Raw genomic sequence first — 21,813 nt, forward strand, 5'->3', positions numbered from 1 at the left:
GATCTCAGGTTCGTGAGTTTGAGCCCCGTGTTGGGCATAGAGATTCCTTAAACAGAAACATAAATAAACTTAAGAGGGAGAGGGAGAGAGAGAGATGGGATGTGGATTTGTTGGTGCCCCCTCCCCTTTGCCAAGTTCGGGAAGAAGAGAGAGTGGGTCTGTGAGCAGAAGAAATGCCAGGCTGAGAAGAGCGAGTGGGAAGGAGAGGGCTGAGGACGGGCTGGCCTTCGGGCTCTGCCTGAACCAAGGATCCTCCAAGTGTGTTTTGACACGTCGCGCTCAGGGGAGGGTGTAATTATTTTCCGTAAGGGTTTCCTAACGTATCATTAATGGATCGTTTCCCGCCGGCTGCAGAAGGCGGTTGCTTAGAGACTGGGTGAAGGGGCACATTCTCTGTAGGGGTGCATGAGAATCTAGAGAAAGCTGGAAGGCCACAGACTGCCACTCCAGCCCGCTGCACTCCCCAGCCCCCTCCTGTGCCATGGGCTGACTCGGGGTGGGGGTGGGGGTGGGGGTGGGGGGCGGGCTCTCCCTTCTTGGTGCTCTTACGCACAGATCCCATGGTGGGGGGACCTGTGCCACCTTTTCCATACCCATGCCGCAGCATCCTGAGCCTGGGGGCTGCCGTGGCCTTTGGGGAGGATGGGTCAAGGGCAGTTGGGAGAAGCTTCCTTAGTATCAGGGAAATAACAGAGCTTCAAAATCAGAAAGACACCAAGATCCAACCCCTCTAGCTGGGCGACTTTTTGCAAAATGCTTAACCACTCTGAGTTCTCCATAAAATGGAGATTGTGTCGCACGCCTACAGGGAGTTTGAGAGAATTAGAACCAATGTCTGAAAAAAAGGTCAGAACACAGTATATCCTCAATAAATGAGAGTTTCTTGCTTTTCGGGGTTATGGGGACATTCATTCATTCACTCATTCATTCATTCATTCGTTCGTTCATGAAGCTTCTTGCTGTTGGCTAACTTCTCCCACTAGAATGCCAACTTCACTCAGGCAGAGGCTTGCCTTTTGTGTTCTGATGACCCTGAATGCCATAAATGTGCTGGGCCCGGCATGTCTTTGTTGAATGAATGTATCCATAAGTAAGTAAACTGTATGAAGCACAAGGAGGTCATCAGAGCCATAATGAAAAACAGAGTGGACTTTTTCTTTTTAATTTTTTTTTAACGTTTATTTATTTCTGAGACAGAGAGAGATGGAGCATGAATGGGGGAGGGTCAGAGAGAGAGGGAGACACAGAATCCGAAACAGGCTCCAGGCTCTGAGCTGTCAGCACAGAGCCCGACGCGGGGCTCGAATCCACAGACCGCGAGATCATGACCTGAGCTGAAGTCGGACGCTTAACCGACTGAGCCACCCAGGCGCCCCCAGAGTGGACGTTTTAAATAAGGTGGGAAGGGAGGACCCGGCTGAGAAAATGACATTGAGCCAAGACTTGATGGGGGTGAGAGAGTGAGCAGTCGAGACAGCCAGGACAAAGGCCCTGGGGCAAGGGGGTGTCTGCAGTGTTTGGGGGTCAACAAGGAGGCCTGTTTGGCCGGAATGGAATCATTGATGGGGGCAGAGAGGCAATGAGGTCGGGTAGGCAGGGTAGGCAGTGGGGCCAGGTGGAGCAGGTCAGCAGTAGACCAGGAGGTCTCAAACTTGAGTGTGCATCCAAATCACCAGGAGGGGTTTATGAATAGACTGTTGCTCCTCTGCCGCCAAAGTCTGGGGCTCAGTGGGTCTGGGACAGAGCCTGAGAATGTGCATTTCTAATAGGTCCCCAGGTGTGGATACAGCTGGTCCGATGACACTCCTTTGACAATCACCATAACAGGTGACTGACTGTCAAGTCTTTGGGTTTTCCTCCCGGTGCGATGAGGAGCCATTGGAGGGTTTCGGGTTTGGGGCCCAGGCATGATATGGCTTGCACTTGAAAACGACCGTCTGGCTACTCTGAGAGCTTAGACTGCAGGGGGACAAGGACGGGCACAGGGACACAAGTGGGTAATGGAAACTTTCAGATGTGATTACCGCGGTGAGAAGTGGTAGGATTCTGGCTAATACTCCGAAGGCAGAGTCAGTGGGATTTCCTGGCCGATTAGACATGAGGGAAATGAGGTCAAGGATGACAGCAAGGGTTTTAGCTGTCATCTAAAGTTGCCATTGACCAAGATAGGGAACGCTCACAGGGGGGCAGTCTGGCGGGGGAGTTCAGGAGTTGAGGTTTGTCCTGCTGAGTTTGATAAGGTTACTGGACGTCCTTGAAGAGGTCAAAGAAGCTGGTGTATGTGGGAGCCTGGAGTGCAGGGGAGAAGGCAGGGCTGGACGATGACATGGGAGTCCTCTACGGACAGCAGAGATTGACGAGGCCACCAGGATCTCCCTCCTGTAGCCAGAGGGTAGAGCCCAGGAAGAGGTCTGGTCATCTGACCAAAATGGGCAGAGAAGAGATAAGGGCAGCTGGGCAGGAGGAAGGGGAGGAGGAGGAAGAGGAGATGGGGGGGCAAGGAGCCAGAGTGCTGTGACTGGCGAGTCAAGGGGAGGGGGCTGACCCTCCTTGAATGCTGCTAATAGATCGAGCAAGGTGAGGGCCGGGAGCAGACCATGAGGCCCAGTAACACGGAGGTTGCTTTGCTTAATACTCTCCTTTCAGGCTCATAACTGACCCAGGCACGCGTTCATTCGGGCACGTGTTGAGCACCAGCCCTGGGCTCGGCTGCATAGCTGGTGCCTGGCAGGGCCACGGAGAAACGACAGCCCTCTTCCTCCCTTGAGGCAGATTTGGGGGCGCCCCACGGCATAGAAAGCTCTTAGCCACTGCAAGGTGCTTCTGCAGAAACTCTCCATTCTCGTTCTTCACAAAGGCACGTTGGAGGAAGAGGAAATTAGTTAGCTCCGTTCTATAGCCCAGAGCCCTGTCACTCACATGTCACTAATGGAACTTATTGACTAACCCCCTATGATAAACTTGTTTCCCGTGCTTCATACATGCTGGCTGCAGGGCGTATGGAGCCAGAAGTGCACTGGGTGGGGGCATGTGGGTTCTTCCCCTGACCTCTCCCCACACTGCCTGACTGACCCCCCCCTCCCTTCTCCTTCCCTGCCTTTCTCTCAGGCCCACCTCCAGGCCACCCACCCTGCCAGGGAGCAGCTGCTCCAGAAGCCAGGGTGGGAGTCAGGCCTCGGGTCCCAACTGGGGCAGGCTCCAGTTCCAGTAAAACACACACATTTCAAGCCCTTGGGGAGAAACAGCCAAGTTCATCTCCACCCTGGGGCCTAGGTCTTGAGAAAGCTCTGCCCTGAGCCTGTTCTTTCCCGCACCGCCTGACAGCCCGTGTCCTGGGTCTGGCCAAAGGGCATCTTGCCATTGGGCTTGTCACAGGAGTCAAAACCTGTGGGTGCAAGGGAGAAGAACTCCAGGCTGGACCCTGGATCTGGGGGCTCTGGAGACTACGAAGGGCCTCGACCACAGGTACCCCTGCTCCACAAGCCCCACCACCCCCGCCCTGCCCCTTTGCTACTGGACCTAGGCGGGACAGGAGATCTAATTATTTGTGACAAGAGCCCTTACATGAACCAGAATTGCACGGAAAGGACCAAATACCTCCCTCCTGCCCCCACCTCCACCTTCCCTTCCCTTCACCCATCCCAGGATCCCTTGTTGCCTGAGCTTTGCCTTTCTAGGGTCCTTTTCAAACAAAGACTGGCAGAATAAGTTGTGGTCCTTGCAAGCTCTGGACTGACACTTTGTCATTGGGAAGCACAAGGAGACCGCTGTGAACGGCCCCAGAAAGCCCTCCAAGATACCGTATCATGCTAGGAAGGAAAGTCACAGAACAGACTAAAGAAACAGCAACAAAACAGATACGCACGAACAGGATGTGGGTGCGACGGTGCCCGCAGACACAAGGAAGGGGTGCTTGCTGCCGGCCCAGGAAAGGGGACAAGAGGGCACACGACGGTGGAAGTTTTTATGGCCAGCATTTATCATGCAGTATGTGAGTAATTTTCTAATAGACCAAAGGGGGATGCTCGGGTGGCTCAGTCAGTTGAGCGTCTTACTTCAGCTCAGGTCATGATCTCACAGTTCATCAGTTCGAGTCCTGAATCGGGCTCTGTGCTGACAGCTCAGAGCCTGGAGCCTGCTTTGGACCCTCTGTCTCCCTCTCTCTCTCTCTGCCCCTCCCCCACTCATTCTCCCTCTCAAAAATTAAAAAAATTAAAAAACGTTAAAAAAAGTAGACCAGAGAACTGTTCACATCTAAGTGGTGAGTGAGATGAAATGAACGTCATTGCTCCCACTTTGTAGATGAAGAAAACTGAGGCCCAAGGGAGTTGATGAAGAAAGGTGATCAGTGGGACAGAGGGCTGGCTCAGTCGGTGGAGCATCTGACTCTTGATCTCAGGTAGTGAGTTCAAGCCCCACATTGGGTGTGGAGCTTATAAGAAAGAGAGAGAGAGGAAGGAAGGAAGGAAGGAAGGAAGGAAGGAAGGAAGGAAGGAAGGGGGAGGGAAGGAGGAGGGAGAGAGAAAGGAAAGAAGTTGATCAAGCTAATGATCAAGAAAGCACTAGGCCTAGGATTCCAGGCCCCCTTCCCAGAGCACCTCTCCTGGACATCGCTGGGAGAGGCACCTTAGGAACATGCCTGGGGCTTGGCTCATCGGAGCCTCGAATGTGACGACCACAGGACCATTTGTGAGCTGAGTGCTGGCCCAGGGCTTGGTTCTCTGTCACCGGCAGCACCTGGCACAGGGCCCCGTGGCTGCCTTTGGCACCTGGCAGGGCAGAGAACTCACTCCCATTCTACAGAAGAAGAAGCAGGCCCAGAGGGGCTACGTGACTTGCCGGGGTCTCACACTGTCTGCCTGGTGCTCACACCTTCCCATATCCACTGGGGACATGGGCGGTCCCTGCCATCGTTATGATCGAAGCTGGCCCAGTTGACTGGGCCTGCACGGGCTCAGGGAGATGTGAGGCAAAGGGGAGAGGGGACCAGGAGAGCCGGGGAGGATCTCAGGCAGGTTTAAGTCTCCCAGTGTGACTTCCGGCAGGCTGAGGACTCGGGGGCCTGGCACAGGTGAGGCAAAGAAGGTTCCGGGGCAGAGGCCTGAGGAGGGGCAGAGAGAGTGAGGTGTCTATGTTCGCCCAGTGCCCCTAGGGGAGCCCGTGTGCCCTGAGGGCAGAGGGGCTGCCGTGAACGTTCTCCCCTCCCCTGTATTAGTGCTCTCTAGAGAAACAGGGCTGATGGTATGAGTCCAAAGGCCCAGGAATCAGGGTTCCGAGTCCAAAGTCCTGGGAGGCAGGCACGCCATGGCCAAGGGCCGAAGCTGGACGTCTCAGCTCAAGCAAAGACAACATCACCCTTCCCCACACCTTTTTGTTCTCTTCAGGCTCTCAGTGGATTGGATGGTGCCCACTCACATCGGGGAGGGCCTCTTTTTTACTCTGTCTCCAGATTCAAATGCCAGGCTCTTCCAGAAACATCCTTACAGATATGCCCAGAAATAATGTTTTACCAGCTCTCTGGGCACCCTTTAGCCAGGTCCACAAGTAAAATTAGCCATCACTCCACTTCAACTTTGAGCGGTGGGCCAGGCTCCCCCAGGGCCCTGGGCCCTCTGCCGCTACCCATGTGGTGGCAGATGCCGGGTGGTTAGCTGTAACAAGCACTTTCCTCCTCCCAGGACCCAAGATCTAGATCCTTCCTCCGTAAGGGACAGACCCTCAGCCAGGGGCATGCTTCTCTGGATGGCAGGGCGTACAAATTAAGTACCAATTTCTTGTGTACTTGTTGCTAGAATGAATAGGTAGGTGTGACGTTGATTTGATTTTTACCTCAGTTTTGACATCTGAACTGTATTTCAGGAAATGTAATCGATTATTTTATGCTCTTAAATTATTTGGCCAGCTCAATATTATACTTCAAAACTGACCAGTCGGGGTGCCTGTCTAGCTCAATTGGTAGAGCGTGCAACTCTCGATCTCGGGGATGTGAGTTCCAACCCCACACTGGGTGTAGAGCTTACTTAAAAAAAAATCTTGGAGTGTCTGGGTGGCTCAGCCTGTTACGCAGCCAACTTTGGCTCAGAGCATGATCTCATGGTTCGTGAGTCCGAGCCCTGCATGGGGCTCTGTGCTGACAGCTGGGAGCCTGAAGCCTGCCTCGGATTCTATGCCTCCCTCTCTCTCTGCCCCTCCCCCGCTTACGCTGTCTGTCAAATAAATAAACGTTAAAAGAAAAAAATCTTAAAAAGAAAACAAAAAATTGGTCAATGTTCTGTACATTAAAGGGAACAGTCAGTACAGTGAGAAGGAACAATCAATAAAATGAAAAAAATATTTGCAAATCACATATCAGATAAAGGGTTAATATCCTGAATATATAAAGAACGCCTCCAACTCAACAACAGAAAACCAAGTAACCCGATTTTTAAACATGAGAGAAGGACCTTACTAGACATCTGTCTGAAGAAGATATATGAATGTCCAACAAGCATATGAAAAGATGCTCAATCATTACAGAAATGTAAGTCAAAACCGCATTGAAGTATCACCTCACACCTGTCAGGATGGCCACAATAGAAAGAAAGAAAAAGAAAGAAAGAAAGAAAGAAAGAAAGAAAGAAAGAAAGAAAGAAAGAAAGAAAGAAAGAAAAGTGTTGGTGAGGATGCGGAGAAATGGGAACCCTTGTACCATTTTAGTGGGAATGTGAAATGGTGCAGCCACTGTGGAAAAACAGCACGGAAATGCCTCCAAAAACTAAAAATAGAACTATCATCTGATCCAGCACCCCCACGTCTGGTCATACGTCCAAAAAAGCTGAACGCAGGGTCTTGAGTTACGTGCACATGCGCGGTCATTCCAGCCTTATTCACAATAGGCAAGAGGCAGAAATAACGCAAATGTCCACTGACAGATGAATGAATGAAGACAATAGGGAATATTATTCAGCCTTTAAAAAGAAGGAAACCATGTCACGTATGCCAACAACATGGATAAACCTTGGGGACATTTGGCTGAGCGAAACGAGCTTGTCCCCCAACGACAGGTAGTGTATGATTCCGCTTCCATGAAATAGCCAGTCAACCTCATGGAAACAGAAGTTGGAAGGGTGGTCACAGGGCAGGGAGAAGGGGCAGATGCTGTCCCAGAGGCAGAGAGCCTCGGTCCTGCAAGACGAAAACGTTCCGGGGACCTGAGACACAGCAACGCGAATAGAGGTGACGCGACCGCACCATTCACTTACACATGGCTGAGAGGGTACGTTTTATGGGCTGTGTACCACACGGAAAAATCAACGCATAAACCGACCGATGAACAGATTCTACAGTTTTCTTTTAGCGGGCAGCCTCTGCTTCCTCGTTGGTGAGCTCAGCGCTTCGCTGTTCCCATGCGCCCACCGCCGTGATTCTGTTCTCCAAACCCAGCAGCCAGCACCCCGAGAAGGCCCCGCCTCCTGCCACCCCAGTCCGGGCCTAGCACCCTAGAGGGCCGGGTGCACCCACACAGGGGAGCCTGGCCCCAGACAGGCACACGGTATGCCGGCAGCTGAGCCCCCGTGCCTGGCTGACAGCCCGGGAGCCTAAGGAATGTGGGCTTCAGACGGGACGGGCAGGTCTACCCCTGGCAGACGAGGGCTCCGGGATGGCAGAACCCGGGGGCGCCCAGGCCCCAGACACACTTGCCCGAGGGGAAGGGCCCAGCAGCTGGTCAGAGAGGTGATGCCAGTCAAGAGCCACTGGCTCTCAACCTAGGCTGCGCACTGGAATTTCAGCATTACGTCAGATCGTTTAAAGCTCCCCGGGTGATTCCGGCGTGGGGCCGAGGTTGAGGACCGCTGCTGTCGAGAATGGACAGACGTGTATTCCCGTGGCACCAAGGCCTGATCCTGTCCGCAGTGGGAGCTCCTACCCAGTCCCCACGAGGCTCAAGAGGCCAGCTCTTAGCTGCACCTGACCTTGGTCAAGAACTGGCAGGCAGGCACCAAGGGTCCTGCCTAGGATTCCAAGGCTGTCACACGTTCCCCACCATCCTGCGTAGGAGCCAAGGGTGTTACATCATGTTCAGAGCCATGAGTCACTGCAAGTGTCTCTGGCAATGGGCACAGAGAGGCGAGTGCCCAGGGGGAGGGAGGGAGCCACAGCACAGCCAGGCTCCCACGTCCCCTCTCACACAGAGGCCCCACAAACAGGACCAAGCTATTTTAGGGCAATAAGATCAAATGTGGGTATCAGTTCCCCCAGCTACTTTTGACTCGGTGCTCCAGGTTATTTCTGTGAGGGCGCAGGCTGGTGACATCCCGTGTCACTGAGCGCTCTGGGTCTGAAATTAAATGTGTGTCTGCCTGGAAGAACGAGTGTGAATTCCTATAGGATAGACAGTTGCCTGGCAACCGCAATGTCAAGGCCAAAACATGGGCCAGGACAGGATGGGCGCGGGAGACGCTCAGGTTTGCAAAGTGCCAAGGGTCTCCAATATTCCAGACCCCGACGGTTGGCCAGAATTCACAGTGAGCCTTTAACGGCACACAGAGAAGATAGTCCGTGGAGCTAAGACGCTTGGGCCTCAGGGCACCTCCTAGGCTGAGCCCCTGCCAGGGCCCCGCACCTAATTTTGACTGGTGGTTCTGCATTACTTTTCTTAAGGAGACGCCCTCACAAACTGCATAAGCTTCAGGGCCCCCCAGAATCTGGAGCAACCTGTGACCATACCGTAAGAACGACAACAACAAAGTTTACTTCCGCGTACCCAGGTCAAATTCATTTACAATAAACATCACTGCAGCGAACGTTCCATCGATAAAATGGCTTCCCAGTTAAAAATCAATTCTGGGTATGTAATGGGAACAGGTAAGGACCTTACAAACCACCTGGCTCAGCCCACTTTTAAGATGGGCAAACTGAGGCTCTGAGAGGTAAGGCAGCTCGCCCCAAGCCCCTCAGAGAGCGGCCACAAAGCCCCCGCTGTACGTCAGGGGGCAACCTTTCCCTGCTTGCACCCCAGGGCCCTGGAACTGGTAATAAGGCGAATGGATCTGTGATTATTTGCAGAACGTGCCTCAGAGGTGAAAGACACCGGGTGCAAAGTGGCGATTTTATTATTCTTGTGATGTCATCACTTGGAGAAGCTTATCCGTACACACATCTCCCCACCCCAACAACAAAGTCAGCTTCAAAAAAGAAAGCCCTGAAGCAAACTGTTTGTTTCATGAGTTGCTTAGCAAGGAGAAGCATCTGCTCTCCAGATTCTAAAACCGTAGGTGTCGTGGGCAGCGAGGGCTCCCAGGTCTCGCTGGCCTGGGCTGGGCCACGGCCGTGTCTGGGGGCCTGGGGGGCAGGGTGGTGCCTGGGAGGAGGGCTGCAGCCAAGACAAACTGGGGAGGCAGAGGAAGGCTCAGAGCCTTCTCTTCAACCCTCGCCCAACCTCAGTGGTTTCCAGAACCCTTGGCCCCGGCCTGCCCACCCTTGCTCACCGCCTACCCCCTCCCTCATGCCGGTTCACACATCCTCCAGGTGGTGAGTCCAATGGCTTTTCCGATGAGATCTCAAGGCTCTGGCATGCTGGGAGTCTGTAGGCCACGTGCTGCTGGCTTCTCAGGCACCCGCTTTGTTTCTCGAGACCGCCACTCTTCTCTCCTTAAAAACCACCGCTCTGAGTCCTTTTCCTTGGGAGATGTGCTACACCCCGTGGTTTTCAGAGTGTGGTCCCTAGACCAACAGCATCAGCATCACATGGGAACTTTCTAGACAAGCAAATTCTCAGGTCCCACCCGAGACACCTACTAAATCTGAAACTCTGGAGCTGGGGCCCAACCTTCTGTAACTCAGCCGCCTCCCAAGGTGATGCTGAGGCACCCCACATTTGCTAGACTGCAAGCCCGTGAAAGCAGCGATCCCTCTGCTTTGTTCACGGACACTTGAGGGGAGCTCCCAGGATAGAGGAGACGTGAGGAGGCCCTCCCTTCTCGTGCCGGCACGATTCACCCGATCTCTTTTACCGAAACGGTCCTCGGTTTTAGGGGAAGCAAGACCCGTGAAAGAACAGGAAGGGACAAGTGGATCATCACAAACTGGAAACTAGCTCAGGACTCGGGGGTGCCTCGTCAACAAGTTTTGGAAACAGAAGAGCCATGGTGAACGTGTCATTTACTCCTCGTCTGGCCCACAGTCCAGCTCTGGGCCTGTGTCTCTGCCTGCCTTGTGCTCTCTTTCTGGCCGGTCTCCGTGCGTGCCCACAGAAAGGGGGTTTCCAGAAAGGGCCCTCGGTCAACAGCAGACATCGCCGGGCTCCCGCGCTGTGCCGTGTTAAGGCAACACGTACGTGCGGCCCCACCTACGCCATGCTGGTCCCCACCCTGTGTACCGGGTGATGTGGGGACACTGACTCAAAGACAGCACATAGCAGCCACACAAAGCTGTCTGAAAAGCAGGCGCTGAAAAGGCAGTGGGGCCTCCCAGGGCTGCCCCAGTACAGAGGGGTCAACTCAAGGACTGGCTGGTGGAAACGTCAAGAAGGGATGGGTAAGGGGGGTGGTGGCAGGAAGTTCCCCACGAAGGCAGGGCTGACGCGGCGGTGTCGGGCAGGGGGGGTGTCTGTGGTGTGGTGGCACTGAGCGGTGAGCAGGACTCGTGAAAAGCAGAGCGGGGCAGCTGCGGCGGGTGAGGTGAGACAGGTCACGTTTGGGGAGGTGTCACCATCGTATCTGCTGCCCAGATGCTTCCAGGCTCATCAGGAATAACTGGAGAGCACCCAGGACAATACCCTCCCCCGCAAAGCCCCCCCCCCGCCCCAGACCACCGCCATCTCTGAGGGTTTGTCGGAGCAGGACTTTCCCCGAACGTTCTGTAAGGTCACTGTGTGGAGGGTGGGGGTGGAAGGGGAGAGAAGCGGGTCGGGAGAAGAGAGGGAAGTGCCTTGGGAATATTTCTACATAAATAACTTACTATTTTAGTCTCCCTACTAGACTAAAAGCCAAATATCAATTAATTTTTTTGGGGGGGGGAGAAAGAAATAGCTGTATTAATCCCCCCTTCATCCCTTCGTGGGCACGTCTGCCCTCTGCTCTTTGTGAGGCTGTGCGTGGGTGTGAATGACCGTGTGTGTGCACGAGAAATGTTTTATAGCATGCATACCGAACACGCACCTTGCGGGATACATATTCACATCCAGCTAATACGTGCCTTTCAAAAATCATAAAGCTGTTTTATGAATCCAACCCCGGAAATGACTGGATTCAGCATTTTTACGGGATGGGACGGCGGGGCGCGTCCCCTTCACATGCCATATCCCACGAGGACAGAAAAGAACATCATACTTTATTTTATGACCGACAGGTCATTCGTCTATATCTGCTCTTTAAAGCCACCAAGGACATTTTGCCAATCACTAGGAGAAACTAAATAAACAGAACCAAACAGTGTCAGCTCTCCACGGCTGAGTAATTATGAAGAATTCCTCTTTAAATAGAAGTTTAGGTAAATATAGAAAGATCACTTTACAGAAGGCAGCACAGGAGGAGATGGGGGAACCGGCAAGTGTGAGACCCCTTCTAGGTCAAGGGGGGAGGTGAAGATGAGGCTCTGGAGAAGTGGGAACCGGGAGACGGGGCTTCAACTGTCCGTACCTCTCCAGCTGGAGGGCCAGTAAGCCACGCTTCGACCTTGCTTCTGTCTTCGCGTTGGCGGGTTTCAATTTCAGATGCTTCATTCATAAAAATGGCTCCTGTTCTGGACCTGGGACCAAAACCCTGGCCCCAAAGGTTGGCTCTCTCTGTCAACCAGCTCCCCGGGGTGCCTGTCCCTCTTGGTCACTATGCCAAGCCCTGGGGAGGGATAGGGGTGTGGATAACAGGTAGAGCTTGGGAGATCAGCAGGACACACAGAAAGAAGTCACCAGAAGTGCTTGGTAATTAATTAATACCGTTTGGTGCTAGGCGGGCAGAAGAGGCCAGTGGTGATGCACTAGTCAAAGGAAAGTCGCTGACCTGGCCTGGGAGCCAGAGGGCAGTGGAGGCTGGTGCTGGTTCAGATAGGCGGGGGAGGGGGAGAAGGTATTCCAGGCTGGGGTCACCTGGTGAGCAAAGGCCCAGAGGCTGAAAAAGGTCAGGTGGAGGTAGGCGGGCAAGACTAGAGCTGAGCGGCCAGGGCAGATGAGCCCGTTGGAAGCGGGAATAATACCAGAGAGGCAGGGAAAATCTGGAGCCCTCAGAGCCCCAGACTAGGTCGCTCCCTCCTGACACAGGACTCAGGGATCCTGAGGTCCAACCACACCCCATACTCACTAGCGAAGCGATTTTAAGCTGTCTCTACTGGCAACTGTTGGGGGCTGGTGTCACCTTCAGCTCCAAGCACCGTCAGAGCACCCAGGCCGGCCAGAAACTGACGGTGACAAGAAATAGCCCAGAACATTCCCTCACCCGGCAAACAGTTCCAAGCTCCCACCACATGCCGGGCACCGGACCAAGTGCTGGGGGACGCGAAGGAAAACGAGCGGTGGCCCCTGCCCCAGGGGGTGCACCTGCAAGGGGCCCTGGAGGACACTGAGAATCCTGCTGGGTTACCGGTCAACCCTGAGCAGAAAGGAGTCACTACAACAGAGCCTTCCGCTGGGACTGGGGGAGCATGGAGGCAATGCTTACCTGGTCTTGATTGCAATGGCAGGAGAGTCCTCCCAGCTCTCCTCCCTGGGAGTTTGTGAGGACGAGGGAGGGATTTGTTGGAAGTGGCAGGGCACCTACTCGGTGATAAAGCATATCCGGTTTATGTAGTCCATGTAAATAAAAACTATACATCCGATAGTCTCTGGCCCCTCAGACAGGAGCTGCAGCGATTCCCGCCGGAAGCCTGGGCTGCATCTTTCAGGAGCGGGAAGAAGTGCTCCTCCAGCCCCACACCATCTGTGGCCCTGGACCTCTGCTTTTTCTGTCCAGCATTTTTTTTTTTTTTAAGATTTTTTAAATGTCTATTCATTTTTGAGAGAGACAGAGAGAGAGAGAGAGAGAGAGAGAGAACAAGCGGGGGAGGGGCAGAGGGAGACACAAAGTCAGAAGCAGGTTCCAGGCTCTGAGCTGTCAGCACAGAGCCCGACACAGGGCTGGAACTCACGGACCACAAGATCGTGACTTGAGCTGAAGCCGGCCACTTCATCGACGGAGCTACCCAGGCGCCCCAATGCCCAACATCTTATTTTAAAACTTGTTTTAGAGGGCGTCTGGGTGGTTCCGTCGGTTGAGCGTCTGACTCAGGTCATGATCTCGCAGTTTGTGAGTTCGAGCCCCGCATCGGACTCTGTGCTGACAGCTTGGAGGCTGCTTCGGATTCTGTATCTCCCTCTCTCTCTGCCCCTCCCCTGCTCGCACACGGTCTTTCTCTCCCTCAAAATAAATAAGCATTTAAAACAATTTTTTTAAATAATAATAAATAAGTAAAACCTGTTTTAGAACTTCCAACCTACAGCAACGTTAAAAGAATTTTACGGAGAATACGTGCTCATCCACTACCTGGGCTCTACTGTGAACGCTTGCTTGCTCATCTGTCCATCAACCTCTCTCTCTTCATCCGGCACACTTTCAGGACACATTTCAAAATAAATCGCAGACTTCGGTTCATCGCCCCCCTAAACGCTTCAGTGAGCATGCCATGCCCCAGAATTCCATATTTATTTACAGTGTTTTTTCTTTTGATATAAAGTATACATACAATGAGATGCAGAAGTCTGAAGTGTGTATTTGTTGGATTTCAACAAGTGAATACACTGGGTAAGGCAAACGCCAGCAGGATACAGAACACGGACATCATCCCCAGAGAGCTCCCTCGGGGTGGGCCTCAGCTTCTTACTCGAGAAGTCTCCTTACAAAGTTGTCACCTGACACACGTAGGCAAGGCTCACGCCGCGGGCTCTGCCAGCTGCAATCCTGCGAAAAACTAATAAGCCCCCCCACCCCACCCCGTACGAAGCCGTGTGACGATCTCTGTCCTCTCTGAACGCTCTGTGGTTCCCTCGCGGGGCTCCAAATTCTCCATGGATCATGGCAACAGGAAGAGTGCCACCTTGAAAGCCAGAGTATTAGATGTGCTTCACAACGTAAAACACCACCTCACAGCCTGAGGCATTCCTGCCCACGGACCGGGAGGTCCTGGACGGCTGCTGAGGGGAAGTGGCACTTGAGCGGGGTTTTGAGGAATGAAGAGGAGTGTGCCGGACACAGGGAGAAAGGGCATTCCGGAACAGGTGTGATGTCTCAGGGGCGTCAACAACAGTACTTTGGAGAACTCCAAGGAGGCAGACTAGCTGGAATGTGGGTGGATGCATGGGAGCAGAGGGTTGGGAGGAGGAAAGGAGGGCAGACAGGGCCTGGGATGAAGGAAGGTCCAAGCTCCTTAGAGAGGACCTTGTCCTACAAGCAGTGACGAGCCCTGGGGAGGTGTCAGGGAGAGAAGTGGCCTGTCTCGGCCCCCATGTTTCAAACTTCCCAGTGGTTGCCATGTGGGGGAAGGTTTGAAGGGCGAACCAGAAGGGAAGCGGGAAATTCAGTTAAGAGAGTCCCAGGACGAGGTGAAGACAGTTCGCCGGATGGAACCAGGTTTTGAGACAGGTTGGACGTGTCTGTAGGACATCAAGGGGAGATCCGGGAAGCGGCTGGATGCGGGGGTCTGCAACTTTGAAGAGAGGTCCGGGTTGGAGATGAATCGGAGCACACGGAGCATTTGAGCACTTGGTTTAGAATGAGTCACTCCTGGGAGAGCTGAAGTGAGGACAGGGCTGACGACAGGCCCCAGGGGACCCTGTACGGGGGGCAAGAGGCAGGGGAGACTGAGGCCTCCCTCCAGAGGACAATCGGTGCAGGGGGCGTTCTCGAAGCCAAGGCCGGAGCCAGAGGAGAAGACGGTCCATGGCATCCTCATCACCGAGAATTCCCTGATGGCACACCCGAGAAGTGGGAACTGCATAACGACAAGGTGTGACTGGAGACCACAGAGAGGCTGGGCAGTGGGGACGCGGACACCCCAGGCCGGCCAGGCCTGTAGCTGTAACTCACCACCACCCACGCTGCCTTCTGCCAGGGAGGTGGTTGTCTGCATAGTGGAGGGTGCAGGGCGCTGGCCGGCCAGTGCCAGGCGGGCGAACAGCAGCCGACAGACACATGACAGGCAAAATCCACTCAGGCCTCTCCCTCCCCTTGCCAGTGGGGAGGCCTCTAGGCAACGCTTGAGCTTCTAGAAAACCACCCTGTTTGGGCTTCTGTGAGGGCTGGCTGGCCCACCAATCAAACCTCTCTCCAGCATCAGGAAGGTAGAGGACATCTGAAGGCTCCTTAGCCTACACTTGCCCTTGGATGAAATCAGAGCATAGTTACGGGCCAGCCCACTGGGGTCACTGAGTTCAGAGCCGGGCTCTGCACCAAGTAGGAGGCCAACAGGCTGGGCAGGTGAGGACTCAGGGGAAAGTGAGGATGGTCTCAGTTGACGCGCTGGCCCTCCCTCCTGGAGGAGAGATTTAGGAAGTCAGGGAAGACATTCATCTGCTGGGAATCAGGAAACTGCAGGCAGGACCAGGATCCTGTCTAGCCTTAGGGCAGGGTGGCCCTAGCACCCCTCCCAAGAGGAACTTGGGAACAACTTGACCCCACTGTGACTTGTGACCTCTTCCTGGCCTCATTCCTAGCAGGTTCTGCAGAGATCGGCTAATCTAATCTTCTCCCAGAGGAGGAAATGAGAACATTACAGAGAGGTTAGGTGACTTTCCCGAGATCCCACAGCACAAGGCAGTAGAATCAGTTCTAGAGTCCAGGGCTCCTGATGGCTGCCAACAGGGAATTTTAAATGCACCCCATGGATCATTTCACTGTCAGGTAAATACCCAGCATCAGTTCTGTGCTTGCCCCCCTCTTAGAAGCTCACTTAAGGGAGGGACTGTGTGTGTGTGTGTGTGTGTGTCCCAGAAGCCAGAAGCTGAATGGTCCCAGGAGCCAGCGGCTGAATGGTGGAGACCCCTCTTCCACACACAAAAACAACCAAATGCCTTGAGGCAGGCCCAAATGTGGCACCCAGGGGTGCTTGAATGAGCTCACAGGGGTTGGAGGTGGGGTGGGGGAGAACCTTTGCAAATTTAGCAGTGTTTCTGCTCTGACTAGCCTTGGAGAAAGGCAGGTAGGGTCTGGGTGAGCAGCTGGCGGGCAGAAGGTGTAGAAGGGGGAACTAGGGGCACCAGCCACGGGGATGGATGGGCAGGGAGGAGGCCAGTCCTGAGCAAGGGCAGCTGTTGAGACGGTGCTGGAGGGAGCCAGGAAAGGAACAAGGACCCAGAGCAAGCGGGGCCTCTGGGGCTGTGCCCGGCCTTGGCTTCCCTGCCCCTTTCTCCTTCCTGCCCATTGCTATGTGAGCACCCAGCACTTACCCTCTTGTGGAATTGTCTTTAGGGTTGTGACTCTAGAGAGTAGTAGAGGCCTGGAAGTGGGGAGAGCAGCAGAAGGCTCTGCAGAATGGCCCCCTAGGATTCCCAACTCAAGTCACTTCCAAAGGGGGGCTCCTCCCGTGCCCTGGCCTGGCCCCTTCCTGGGGTTTTCCAGCTCCAAGCCCCCAAGGACCGGCTCTGCCTTTGGGAAGTACAAACCGCTTATCTTATCCGCTGGGCTCTGAGGAATTTGGCAGGGAGGGAGGAAGGGGCTCCAGGGACCCGGCTGGCTGGCCGCGATCTCCCCCCACCCTGGAGCAGGAGAGTGCTCAATATTAATAGCCACACAACAGACTCCAGTGATAAGCCCCCTCCACCTCCCGCGACACAGATAGCCCTCAAGTTTGGAACGAGGAACCAGATGAACAAACTGCCAGACCCAGCATGGCTGGGCTTGGTCCACGTAACAGTTCCCGTGGCTTAATGCCACAGCCTGTGCCCAAGAGGGCTCCATTCGTTGGTCCCCCCAACGTGCCAGGAGTGTCTCTTAGTTCGGCAGATGCAGTGTTCATCCCACCCTGCTTCTTCCTCCAGAGGTCTGCCCCTCTCCCTGCCAACCCAAAGCTAAGTCCAGGCCAGCCGGCCAGCCAGACCCCATCCCAGCCCCCTGTGAGGGTCTCTGCGCCCCACAGGCTGTCTTCTCACAGAGGCAGAGGCATGCCTTTGGGTGGCGGTCTAATTCTTCCCCTCCCCACCCCCCCCCCGGTGTCTCCCGTCCCCCAGGGGAGCAGCGGCCAGGCCACTCCCCTCTGAGGCCCCCAAACACCATCTTCTTAGAGCTGTTTTATGTATTTGCAGTTGTTCCTCGAGTACATAAATGAATGAGTGAGTCACAGAAATGAGCCCCCCTGGTTGCTTGATGTGGCCTTCAGAAAAATCACACTGCAGCCAAGTTTGTGAAAGCCGAGCAAATGGCCAGGGGCACAGCCAGGAGCTAGGGTGCCTCTTGCCCTGGCACCTCAGTGGCTCCTTCGGGAGCCGGCATCCTCCCAGCAGGGTGACAGCAGTTCCTAGATGGAACGCACCCTCTCATAGCCCCCGGGTGGCCCCGGCTGGCCACCAGAGGCCTCCTCGGGACACCGGACCAGAGCCTTCAGGGCACAGCCGCAGAGCATGTTTTCGGTGCCAGCTCGTGAGCCTCAAAAAGCACTCAGCAGCCTACTTCCCAGGGCCCAACAGGAACTCCCAGACCCCTGGCTGGGGAGCTCAGTTCTGCCTGATTCTGATCTTGGCCCTGCCAGGCCTGTGACCACAGGAGAGTCTGCTGCCCACGGGGCCTTCAGCGTGTCCCCTTAGCTGTCACCTCCGCGAGGCTACGTTTGCTGTAACTGAGGCTTGCTGGGGCCTGGGGTCGGCTCCAAGCTCTGAGCTATCGGGAAAGGCCTAGGCGTGACCCCGCTGCCCCCCTGGTGGGCCTCAATGGCATAGGCCTCAGTGAGGCCAGGCCTTCCTGGAGACCCTTCTCCTGGAGCTCGGCTCAGAGAGGGCAGGAACCGCTTTAACCAATGCCAACCACAGGTCCAGAGGAGCCACGCTGGGCTTTTCAGAAAAACATGACTCTCTTCCTCAGTACAAGCACATTTTGGAAAACTTTTAAACAAAGAAACCACGTGGGGAGAGTGGAAAAGGGGGGAAGAAGGGAAGGGCAGGAGAGGGCAGGAGAGGGCAACTTTTTTTTTTTTTTTTCTGGAGAACACTTACTTCTCTCTGAGTAGCCAAGCAAGGCCTAATCCCAGCAGTTTTGGGGCCAGATTCAATAAAAACTCTGTCTGCAGAAGCCTGAGCAAAGCCACAGAAAATAAATACTTCGTGGCTTGTCCGGTGTCCTGCCGCCTGGAGCCCGGAGGGCTGTTGTATTGACTCTCGGCCCAGTGGGATATGGACCGAGTGTGGAATTTTCTCCGCAGCCACTCAACTTCCTCTCCCCAGTTAGGACCATTTAAAAATCATAAGTAGAGTTTCCGGTGTGGAGGGGGGAAAACAGAAGAGAGCACAATTTGGTCGAAAGAAGGAAAAAAAGAACAGCAGAAAAGCCAGTTTATTTTCAGTCCGAGCCAGAAGCCGTTGGACTGTCTTGTTTGTGTAAAATCGCATTTGGGGTTAGGGCCCTCCCTGAGCCATCACACTTTCACCTCCCATCTCCTTAAACAAATTCTCGTGTCTGCGGAAGGAAAGCCTGGTTCTCTCAGAACGCCCCTGTTGTGGGCTCTCTGGGTGCCTCCTGCCCTGGGGGCTCTGCTTCGCGGCTGACCGGGCCCAGCTCCGTGGCGACTGGGAAACTCAAGATAGAAAAACATTCAGGGCCGCAGACGGTGAAGAGCCGAACTGGGCCTCCCCGGTCAAAATGGAACAGACTTTTATCAACAGGGAAAGTACAGAATTTGATGCTGTGCGGCAGGGGGCTTTTCCAGGAACAGGCAGGAAAGGAAAAGGAAGGTGCTTTCGGGACTCGGGGGACAGTCTTTGAGATGTTAGTCTGCTATCTTCCGGGCGGGGGCCTCACGGAAATATATTCCTTTCTTGTTTCACCTCCACTCATCCCTCTGCCTTTGGATTTGGTCAGTTGGCCAGTGGCCAGACCTGGTCTGTTTGGGACCCCCGGAGCCAGGTCCCTTGCACCCCTGTGCCCCAGCTACAGTAGATGGGCGGGTGGTCCAATAGAAACAGAATGATGGCAGGAGAGCACCGCTAAACGCCCCAGGGGCCTGGAGACCAAAACTCCCCAACTTTTTACGAGGTTACAGGTCAAAACATTTGGACAGCCATCTTGGGGTATGAAAAGTCCTAACTAATCCCAGCGATAGGCTGCAAGAATGTGACCTCTTTCCTACTCATTGTCGAGATCCTCCCTCCGAGGGGTGCCTGGTAGGCTCCAGAGGGTGGGTCTGGTGGTGGGGAGTGAACCTACGCTCTTCCCCCTCACTCCCTCCACGCCACGTCTAGGAAGAAAACAACGGGGCTGCTCTGGTCTTCCAAGGCAATGACAAAACAGAAGGCTGGAGGGCTCTGGGCCTGGGCTCTGGGGCAGCCTGAGCCCGGAGAGCCGTGTCCTCTGCTTTCGGCCACTGCCACTTCTGAGGGCCTGGTGGGGCTGCCGGGGGCCACAGACTCGGCCTATAAATACATTCCCCGGACATGACATTCCGCCCGCGGAGAGCGACTCTAGTAAGTTAAACACTGTTCTCCCCCCGAGTTCTTATTTGAAAATGCAAATACTCTTGAGAGGGCTGATTCCGAGAATGCACCACTGACGAAACTCAGGAACTGATGGATGGGAGTACCCTGACCTGACCCCAGGGGGTGTGGGTTAGCTGTTCCCTCGGTTCCCTCTTCTGGCAGAGCCAACTGCTCCCCGAAGCTCTCCCCGTGGCCTCAATGTCAGGATGTGGTGGCTCCTTTGCATAAACAAGCTCCAAGTCCAGTGTTTTGGAAGGAAAAAGAAGAAAAGGATGACTAGAGTCTTCAAGACTGTCTTGGGTCTTGTCCCCACCGTCAAACACCGAGTAGTCACGGGTAGCTTAAAACAAGCTTCGGGGGCAGGAGCGACTTAATCTTTTGGTACAATAATTGTACTTACGAGTCGCGGCATGTCAACTAGTCAAAAATCCAAGCTCTAAAATATTCCCACAGGAGCAGGATTGAAACAGAAAAGACTTCTTAGCAGCCAGAAAAGATGGCAAAAACCCATGCTTTGAAAGACAAGCTCTTTATTTGTTGGTGAGACGGTTAGTCGAAACCTTTGAACTGGGGCGCCTGGGTGGCTCATTCGGTTAAGCTTCTGATTCTTGATGTTGGCTCAGGTCATGATCTCACAGTCCGTGGGTTCGAGCCCCGCGTCGGACTCTGTGCTGACAGCTCAGAGCCTGGAGCCTGCTTCCGATTCTGTGTCTCTGTCCCTCTCTGCCCCTCTCCTGCTCATGCTCTGTCTCTCTCTCTCTCTCTCTCTCAAAAATAAATAAACACTAAAAAAAAAACAAACCCTCGAACTCATACTTTATATACAATTAGCTGTCTGCATGAGCTGATACCTCAATCCAAGGTTGAAGGAATGGAGAAAGGAGGGGAAAGTACTGTTAAAAGGGGAGGGGGAGAGTGGATCCAAACTCGGCTGACTGGTCAGTTTGGAACGTGATGAGGGGCTCACCTTCAGAGCGCTCTGAGGTCATGGCCCAAGGAAAACACAAGCGTCACATCGGGGACCACAAGTCACCAAGAAAGCATTCAATTCTTCTCCGGGGAGTGTGTGACGGATTTAAGAAAGATTCCTACTCAAAACTGAACAATGAACAGGGCTCTATCTCTTAATGGAATAAATACTCATGTATCAGAGAGCATCTGGAGTTTCTTCTCCAGCTGAGCAGGGAGTAGAGGTTTCACTGCAGGAAGTTCTGGTTCCAGCAAGCTCTTCGGTTCCCCCGAAGCACAGCTAGAGGCAAGAAGAGAACCGGGCCCTGGCACCTGCATCAGTGAGCCACCCCGGATTGTGACCCATCAGCACTCAGACTCTGGAGCTCCTGAGTGCTCCAAAGGTAGCTCACACACCTGAGGAAGGTAGCCTCTAGTTTAAATAGCCACAAGTGGCTAGTGGCTGCCATTTCTGGACAGCACAGTGACCCTTGAGGGGTTCCACAGGGTCCTCTCAGGTCGCACGGAAGAGCTGCTTACTGCCCCATTGGCCTGGACAGGCATTCATTCACTGTGTATGTGACAATTATTAAGCACCTACTGTGTACCCCTCAGAAAAGGATCGTCATGTAAAATAGTCTGGTGAGTTGTCAGTCCCTCTCTTTTTCTCTGCTTTTCCCTGCTTTCATGAGCAAATCTTGACGCATGTGCAACCAAGGGCTGGGTCCTGCCTGGTGGCTGTTCTCAAACCATGGGAGCAGCAGAACCACGGAGGACACTCGTTGAGTATGCAGAACTCCCCTCCCTACCCATTATTAGATCTGCTGAATCAGAATCTCCTGCATCCTGGGTCCTGCATCTGAGGCTTGCCACAAAGAATCCGAAGCCAAGAGTGGGTTCTTTTCTACCAAGAGTTTATCATTCGGAAGACGTGTTTGAAAAAAACCAGGCCCATAAGTAGTGAGCTCATTTTAACAAACAGCTACTCCCCAAGAACTGTCTGCGAATCCCCCAGAGAGAACTAATACCGTGAGCCTTTTTACAGTGACATCTTAAGGGAATTCGTTGGCCAGATGTTTTTCCTACCATGAAGACGAATGGCTACAGGGAAAGATCTAGCCTCCAGTCCTGCTTTCGTGGCCTTCACAGAGGCCTTCCCCTCTCCCATTCTGGCCCCCATCTGTAAAACAGGGATAATCATCCTTAACTTCAATGTCACCAAGCTTCCAGGAGAGGTGACA

This window comes from Neofelis nebulosa, chromosome 11 (genome assembly GCF_028018385.1).
Source record: "Neofelis nebulosa isolate mNeoNeb1 chromosome 11, mNeoNeb1.pri, whole genome shotgun sequence".
Classification (NCBI taxonomy): Eukaryota; Metazoa; Chordata; class Mammalia; order Carnivora; family Felidae; genus Neofelis; species Neofelis nebulosa.